The sequence below is a fragment of the Petaurus breviceps genome, unplaced genomic scaffold (assembly GCF_028583685.1).
Source record: "Petaurus breviceps papuanus isolate PSGF00001 unplaced genomic scaffold, PetGlider_PUasm1.0 419, whole genome shotgun sequence".
In the NCBI taxonomy this organism is placed as follows: Eukaryota; Metazoa; Chordata; class Mammalia; order Diprotodontia; family Petauridae; genus Petaurus; species Petaurus breviceps.
Genome location: NW_027186324.1, coordinates 4,288,274 through 4,296,136, shown reverse-complemented (window position 1 = coordinate 4,296,136; position 7,863 = coordinate 4,288,274). Strand labels below are relative to the sequence as shown.

The 7,863-nt window shown below is 37.9% G+C and overlaps 1 pseudogene; it reads left to right on the top strand.

Annotated features, from left to right (window-relative positions):
* The first annotated feature begins 3,487 nt into the window (after positions 1-3,487).
* On the top strand, positions 3,488-4,300 carry LOC138171159 (tRNA N(3)-methylcytidine methyltransferase METTL6 pseudogene; annotated as a pseudogene).
* The last annotated feature ends 3,563 nt before the right edge of the window (positions 4,301-7,863 follow it).

Genomic DNA, 7,863 nt, shown 5'->3' with positions numbered 1-7,863 from the left:
CAATCTGGCTTAGAGCTGGGGATCCGTACAGGGGAGTACTGAGAGCTAAATATAGAGAAGTTGGCTGGAAATTATCTTTAATGTTCTCGTGTGGAATTTGGGCACTGGCATGGAAAGAATGAAGGTTTTTCATCAGAGGAGTGAAACGTTCGGAGAAGATTAGTCTGGCAACTGTGTACAGTCAACATGTCCTATCAGCTCTTTATCTGAAATATTTCTCACATCCATTTCTTTATGATTTCCCACCACTCTGCTTCAGGCCTGGTCTGCATCTTCTCATCAGCCCCACTCATCTAACACAACCACAGCTTACCTCTCCCTCCTATTATACTTCCAGTCTCTTCCATCTCCATTGCACTTTGCATACCACAAATGAATTTTCCACTTTGATCCTTCCATTTCCCTGCTCAGAAAGCTTCAATGATTTCCCAGTCGCTTCAGCGTAAAGACTAAACTGCTTACCTGGCATTCAGGACTTTTCATACTTGGCCCAAACCTCCTTTTTTAGATTTATTTCATACCACTTACCTGCAAGATTCTTACCCCAAAACAAGGCTGATCTTTAAACTATTCTCCAAAATGAGCCTTGTATAATATTCTAGCCTTTGAACTTTTGCTCACCCCATTTTCCCAGGCCAAAAATATATTTTCTCCATCACAAAAACCTGAACTTGAAACAGCCACCTAGGACACATCCTGAGATGAATGAAGTAGGGCATGTACAACCTGGATGGGAGAAAAATATTGTTTTCACTAATTCCTAGTTAAAATTTAGCATAATATTCAAGTATGACAAATTAAGCTAGGAGCTTTTAGTTAAAATTAATAAAATAGATAAAGTATTAGCTAATCTGTTTTTTGAAAGAAAAGGAAAACCAAATTACCAAAATTAAAAAAAGAGAAAATTAAGGACACTATAAAAACTATTTCTTCAATTATATGTCAACAAAACTTATAGTTTAAATAAAATAAAAACTTGAAAAAATGTAAAATATCCAAATTAATAGAACAAGAAATAGGTTTGTTAACCAAATCTCAGATAAAGAAACTGAAAAATCCATAAACAAACTCTGAAAGAAAAAAAATGAGAGGACCAAATGAATACACAAGTTAATTCTATCAGCCATTCAAATATTATTTAATTAAAATATAGCCTATTTACAAAAATAATAAAAGATGGTATCTAAAAATTCCCTCTTATGGTACAAATATGATCTTGATACTTAAAGCAAAGATAAAGAAAAAATTGTAGACCTATATCCCTAATTATGTATGTATGTATAACAACTATATTAAATAAAATATTAACAATGAGGCCATACTAACATGTTAAAAAGATTATACATTATAACCAAGTTAGAGTTATACCAGGACTATAGAGTTTATTAAATATGAGGAAAGCTGCAAATATAAGAGATCATATTTATAACAAAAAATAATATAAATTACATAATGATATCAACAAATTCTAAAAAGGCTTTGGGAAAATACCCATTTTTGTTAAAAGCAATAAAAATATAAGAATGAATGGTTCTTTCTTGAATATGATAATTATTATTGACTGAAAATTGAGTTAGCATTTTCTGAAGTAGAGAAACATTAGAAACTTATCCCAAGATGAGATCAGGAGTTAAAAATAGCACCACTATTTGATATAGATAAATATTAGGGCAGCTAGGTGGCTCTGGATAGAGTATCCAATCTGGAGTCAGGAAGACCTGAGTTCAGATATGTTCTCAGACACATATGAATGTGTGACCCTGGGCAAGTCACTTAATCTTGTTTGCCTCAGTTTCCTCATCTGTAAAAAAGAGCTAGAGAAGGACATGATAAAACACTCCAGTATCTTTGCCAAGAAAACCCCAAACAGAGTCATAGTCAGACACAACTGAACAACAACAAAAGAAATGTTAGCTATAGCAAAAAATACAATAAAAAGAAATTGAGAAAATAAATAAGAAGGGACAAAATTATGGCTTTTTGCAGATCATATGATAATATATTTAGAGAACTCAAGGAATTCAACAAAAAATTGAAATAATAACAAACCCAGCAGGAAGTGATAGAGAAAATCTATTAAGGACAATTAAAGAAGGCGGCTAGATGGCGCAGTGAGTAAAGCGCTGGCCCCAGAGTCAGGAGGACCTAGCTCGGTTCTGGACTCAGACACTCAACACCCACACAAAAAACTAGCCATGTAACCTTGGGCAAGTTACTCAACCCCAATTGCCCTTCAAAAGGCCAAAAAAAAAAAGAGAGAGAACAATTAAAGAATATACAGTATAGAATATTTGGGAGTCCACCTACTAGAACACACAGGAGTTATGCTAATTCAACCACAGAATACTTTATAAAGATAAGCATGTAAATAATTGAAGAAATATTAATTGTTTGAATTGAACCATAACGATATAATAAAAATGACAATGCTACATGAATTAATTTGCTTATTCAATCCCATAGCAATCAGATTGCCAAAGGACTGCTTTATAGAGGTAGAAAAAAATCATTACACAATTCATCTGGAAGAACAAAAGGTCAAGAATCTCAAAGGGGAGGGGAAGAAAGAAGACCTAGTAGTACCATATCACAAACTATGCTATAAAGCTGTAATGCTCAAAACTTTTTTGTAACTGATTAAAAATATAAAAGTTGATCCTTAGAACAGATTAGGAACAGAAGATCCGGAAACAAATGAACATAGTGAGTCACATAGTGATTCTGTGACTATTGGGTTAAGAACTTACTGTTCAACAAAAATTCTTGGGAAAATTGGAAAAGAATCTGGAAGAAATTAAGTTTAGACCAACATCTCATGGCAAATAGCACAATAAGTTCCCAATAAGTACGTTCTCTAGATATCAAAGTTTGCATCACAAACAAGGTAGACATACAGGGAAATAATTATATTTCACAACTATGAAAAGGGAAAGATTTCTTAACCAAATAAGGAATAGGGAGTGTTATAGGAGATAAAATGGACAATTTTGATTTTATAAAATTGAAAAGTTTTTGAACAAACAAAATTAAAGCAGCTTAAGCTAGATGGGAGAAATAGATTGAGGAAAAAAGACTTTTCAGCAGATTGGATATAAAAGATATATAAGAAATGGATTTAAATATATAACAAGAGTCTTCAATAAGCAGTTGCCAAAAAAGAAAAAACAAGCTATCGACAATGATATAAGAAATGTTCCAAATATCTAATAAGAAGATTGCCACTTAAAACAACACTGAGTTTGTACTTCACACCCATCAAAATAGGCAAAGAAGACCAAAAAAAGGCAATTGTTGGAGAGAATATAGGAGGGGGCAGGTAACTCTGAAAAATTTCCAGCAATCATTCTGTAATTTTGGTCTGGATGGGTGATTATGGGAATTGACTGCCTGAAAATTAATATGGGGAAACACAACTAAAAAAAACTATCCTCAGAAGGGCTGCAGGAAGATGGATTTGTCTGGGAATTGCAAGGATGAAGACTCTTTAATGGGGTTACAGGTGGTGATGGCCCCCCTCGAAGAGGATCCACTTCAGGAGAAAGAACAAAAGACCAGACCTCAACACAGAGATGGTATTGTTGTATCTGCCTTTAAACAGGCCAAACTGGAATATGAAGCCCAGAAGAATTTTATAAGAGAAATAGTACCAATTTATTCAAAGACAAACACTGGACCACCAGAGAGTTTGAGGAACTGAGGGCATGTAGAGAGTTTGATGATCAGAAGTTGACTATCCTTGAAGTTGGCTGTGGGGTTGGAAACTGTTTATTCCCACTTCTAGAAGATTGCTTACGCCTGTGACTTCTCACCCTGGGCCATGGAGTATGTTAAACAAAACCCTCTGCATGACACTGAGTGGTAGAAGGCATTCCATTGTGATCTCACCCAAGATGATCTCCTGGAACATGTCCCAGCAGCCTCTGCTGTCACCTTGATATTTGTGCTTTCTGCTGTTCACCCTGACAAGATGCACCTGGTCTTACAAAATGTTTACAAGGTATTAAAGCCAGGTAACTGTGTCTTGTTTCGAGACTATGGACTGAATGATTATTTCGATGCTTCGGTTTAAAGCTGGCAACAAGTTGGGGGAAAACTTTTACATTAGACAAGATGGGACCAGGGCCTGTTTTTTACTGATGGATTCCTGGCTCAGCTCTCCAGGGCAATGGGATATGAAGTGGTCAATGAGTATGTGCTTCAAGAAACCGTGAACAAGAAAGAAGGCCTGTGTGCGCCAAGAGTTTTTCTTCAGAGCAAATTTCAGAAACCTCCAAGGACTGCACGATTCTCACAACTGTGATCACAAGTCTCAGCCCTTCCCAGAATAAACAGTTTGGGGCAGGGACCCACGCTTAAAATGGATGTTTTTGTCACGGTTGAGGAATTCGCTTCTTCAGGGAATCCATTATCTCACAAATGGAGATCTTTCCTTCAGTGGTGCAGAGCGCCGACCAGGACCATCGACACCTTCCTGTTCTTCACTGTTCCAGTCTGTGTCCTCCCAGATCCTTTACAGAGGGGCCCTGCTGCACACCGGAGGCTTTCTTCTGTGTCAGACTTCTCACCCTGGGTCTGTGAACTTTTTCAATATTTCAATAACTGTAATTCAGTACAATTGATCTTCTTTGTAATCCTATGTGTTTTAGGCATTTAAAAACATGATTCAGAGAACAGGCGTTTAGGTCTCACCAGACTCCCAAAGGGCCTGAGACACGGACAGAGGTTTGGGACCCCTGCCTCAGGTCTTTTGCCCATGAGGTTTGTCTGTCATGCAGCTGGCCCACCTCCTTGTTCAGACATCCTCTAAGGGATCCCTTTCATACCAAATGGGCAGCAATTTGAGACTTAGTAAAGTGAAGTCACAATGTTATGGCTTTGTGTTCATCTGTGTCACCCTCCACGTCTTTTCTCATGAATTGACATCACTCAAGGATGGAAGGAATCACATGATTCCAGTCCGTTGGCACATCGGGGTGTCTGACCCTCAGGAATTCAGTACCACAAGGTGTGTGTGCCAACAGCTGGCCTGAAGCCTATGGGTCACGTCACAAGTTCAGGGAGAGAGGAAGCCACATACCCCAATTTTGCTTCAGAAAATATGGTCAGAAGGCATGCACATGTGAGGGAGATACAGGAGGGCTTGGCCCCCAGCCTCTGAGGGCACTTACCCAAAACGACAGGATTTGGGCATCATCTTGTGTGGTACCTCTGCTAAGTAGCGTATACTCATCTCACTAACTTGATTTCCCAGGATGGACTAGTAGAAGAGACAAGTGGATTTTACCACACATGCGGACCTCCCTAGCAGATGGCGGAATGGTCCCTCCAGAAGGGAGGCTGTGCACAAAGGATGGCGATTATTAAAGACATGCATGGCATCAGCATCTCAGTTTGAATAGTCACTGTTCTGTTCTTCACAGTCAGCTTCAGGATCCTAAGTCCTCTCTGTCACTGGGCACTAGGATGTCCCAGAAATGGTTACTTCTGGGCATTATTGTAAAATAAGTCAAGAGAAAGCTAGAGGTTTTTTTATATTTTTGTTAAAAATAAGGGGAGATTTCTAATAAATATATTTCAGAAAAAAAATACACATGCAGATTATCTAAATTCAATTTTCAATATTGTCTTCCCACTCTAATAATTCTTGGGGGGAAAAATCAAGGTTTCATCACTTCTTTTTTTTAAGTAATATGTGAAATTTATTATGTAACTTTTTAAAAAGCAAGCTGTACTCTATAGAGATTTAAGTAGTTATTTTCTTTATTTTCATTTAAGAGAAAATATTAGGGAGAACAAGCCATGAATAACGTGTGTCGGCTGTTAAAACTTATAAGATAGACATGTTTTGTCCTCATTTTCTAATTTACAGGATTCAATTCCACAATTCCTTAAGTTTCACATTTTGTCCCCTTCCCTCCCCTCCCCTCCATGGCAGCTTAAAGTCAAGTATAGGATCTGTAAATACTTTCACATTATACATTAGTCAGGTTATAAGGACGGATTGTACCAGCTGGAATGAAAAATGGTAAAGAGGACATAAAACCAAATAAGAGAAGGAAAAAGATTCTTGCCTTTCTATTACTCACCCTTTTTTTCACCTGGATCCAATTTCATACTAATCTCTCTCTTTTGGGGGGAACAAGTTGTATAAATACTTGTGATTCTTGCTATAGCTTCAGGAAACTCAACAAAGCCCAGTACTTCACTCTCTTGGGAACCAAAAGCAGTTTTTAAAAAATCCATTGTCATCAGTGTTCCTTCGTGTTCTGCAGAGCCCTGACCTTCTGCAGTCCCAGGGATCCCAGGAAAAAACAAACTGTAATGTCAAACATGAACCCATATAACAACAGAATTTGAGAAATAAAGAAACCTCAATGGAGATCTAGTCCAACTCAGACTCATAAATGGAATACCTGTTATAACGTATTTGACAAGTGGTCTTACAGCTTCTGCTCGAAGACCTCCAAGGAAGGGTAAACGATCCCCCCCTTCAAGGGACCTCATTCCACATGTTAGACAGTTCTAGTTGTTATGGGATCTTTATTTGCTTTTTCTCTTTAAATTAATAAGTTTTAATTTTAGTTTTCAACATTCATTTCCATAAGATTTTGAGTTTTAAAATTTCTCCACCTCCTTTCCCTCACCTCTCCCTGAGATGGCATGAAATCTGATAAAGGCTCTACATATGCATGCTTATTAAACATACTTTCACATTAGTCATGTTGTAAAGCAGAATTAGAATGAATGGGAGAAACCATGAGAAAGAAAAAAGAGAGAAAGGGAGAGCAAGCAGTCTGCTCCAATCTGTGCTCAGACTCCGCAGTTCTTCCTCTGCATGTGGACGGCATTTTTCATCATGAGTCTTTTGGAGTTGTCCTAGATCTTTGCATGGCTGAGAAGAGCTAAGTTTATCAAGGTTGGTCATCACACCATGTGACTGTTACTGTGTACACTCTTCTCCTGTTTCTGCTCCCCTCACTCAGCATCAGTTCATCTAAGTCTTTACAGGCATTTCTGAAGTCTGCCTGCTCATCATTTCTTAGAGCACAATAGCATTCCATTACATTCATATACCACAATTTGTTCAGTCACTCCCCAATTGATGGGCATCCCCTCAGCTTCTAATTCTTGGCCACCCCCCCCAAAAAAAACAAAACTGTTCTAAATATTTTTGTACATATGGGTTCTTTTCCCATTTGCATGATCTTTTTGGGATATAGCCCAAAAGTGGTATTGCTAGGTGAAAGGGCATGCAAGTTTTTATAGCCCTTTGGGCATAGTTCCAAATTTTCTAAGAGGTCTTTCTGACAATCAAGCCAAAATTTGCTTTTGGGTATCTCTACCCGCTGTTTTTGGTTCTGCTCTCCAGGACCAAATAGGATAAGCCTAATGGCTTCTCCAAAAGATAAATCTTCAAATACCTGAAGACAGCCATCATGTCCCCACTGAAGATTCTCTTCCCCATTCTAAACATGACCAATTCCTTTAATAGTTTCTCATATGTCACAGATTCAAGGCCCTTGCCCACCCATATTATTCTTTTATGGGTATCCTTCCTAAACCACAGCCTCCAGAACGGAACACAATACTCTAGATGACTGAGTACAGCAAGGCTATCATCTTATTATTCCTGGAAGTTATAACACCATTAATGTAGTCCAAAACTGCATTAGCATTTTTTGACTGGCTCACATTGAACTTGTAATCCACAAAAAGCTTCAATTCTTAGGCAGCTAAATATCACAGGGAATAGAGAGGACTGGACCTAGAATCAATGAGTTCACATTCTGCCCCAGACATTTACTAGCTACGTGACCCTGAGCAAGTCATTTAATCTCTATTTGCCTCAGTTTCTACAACTGT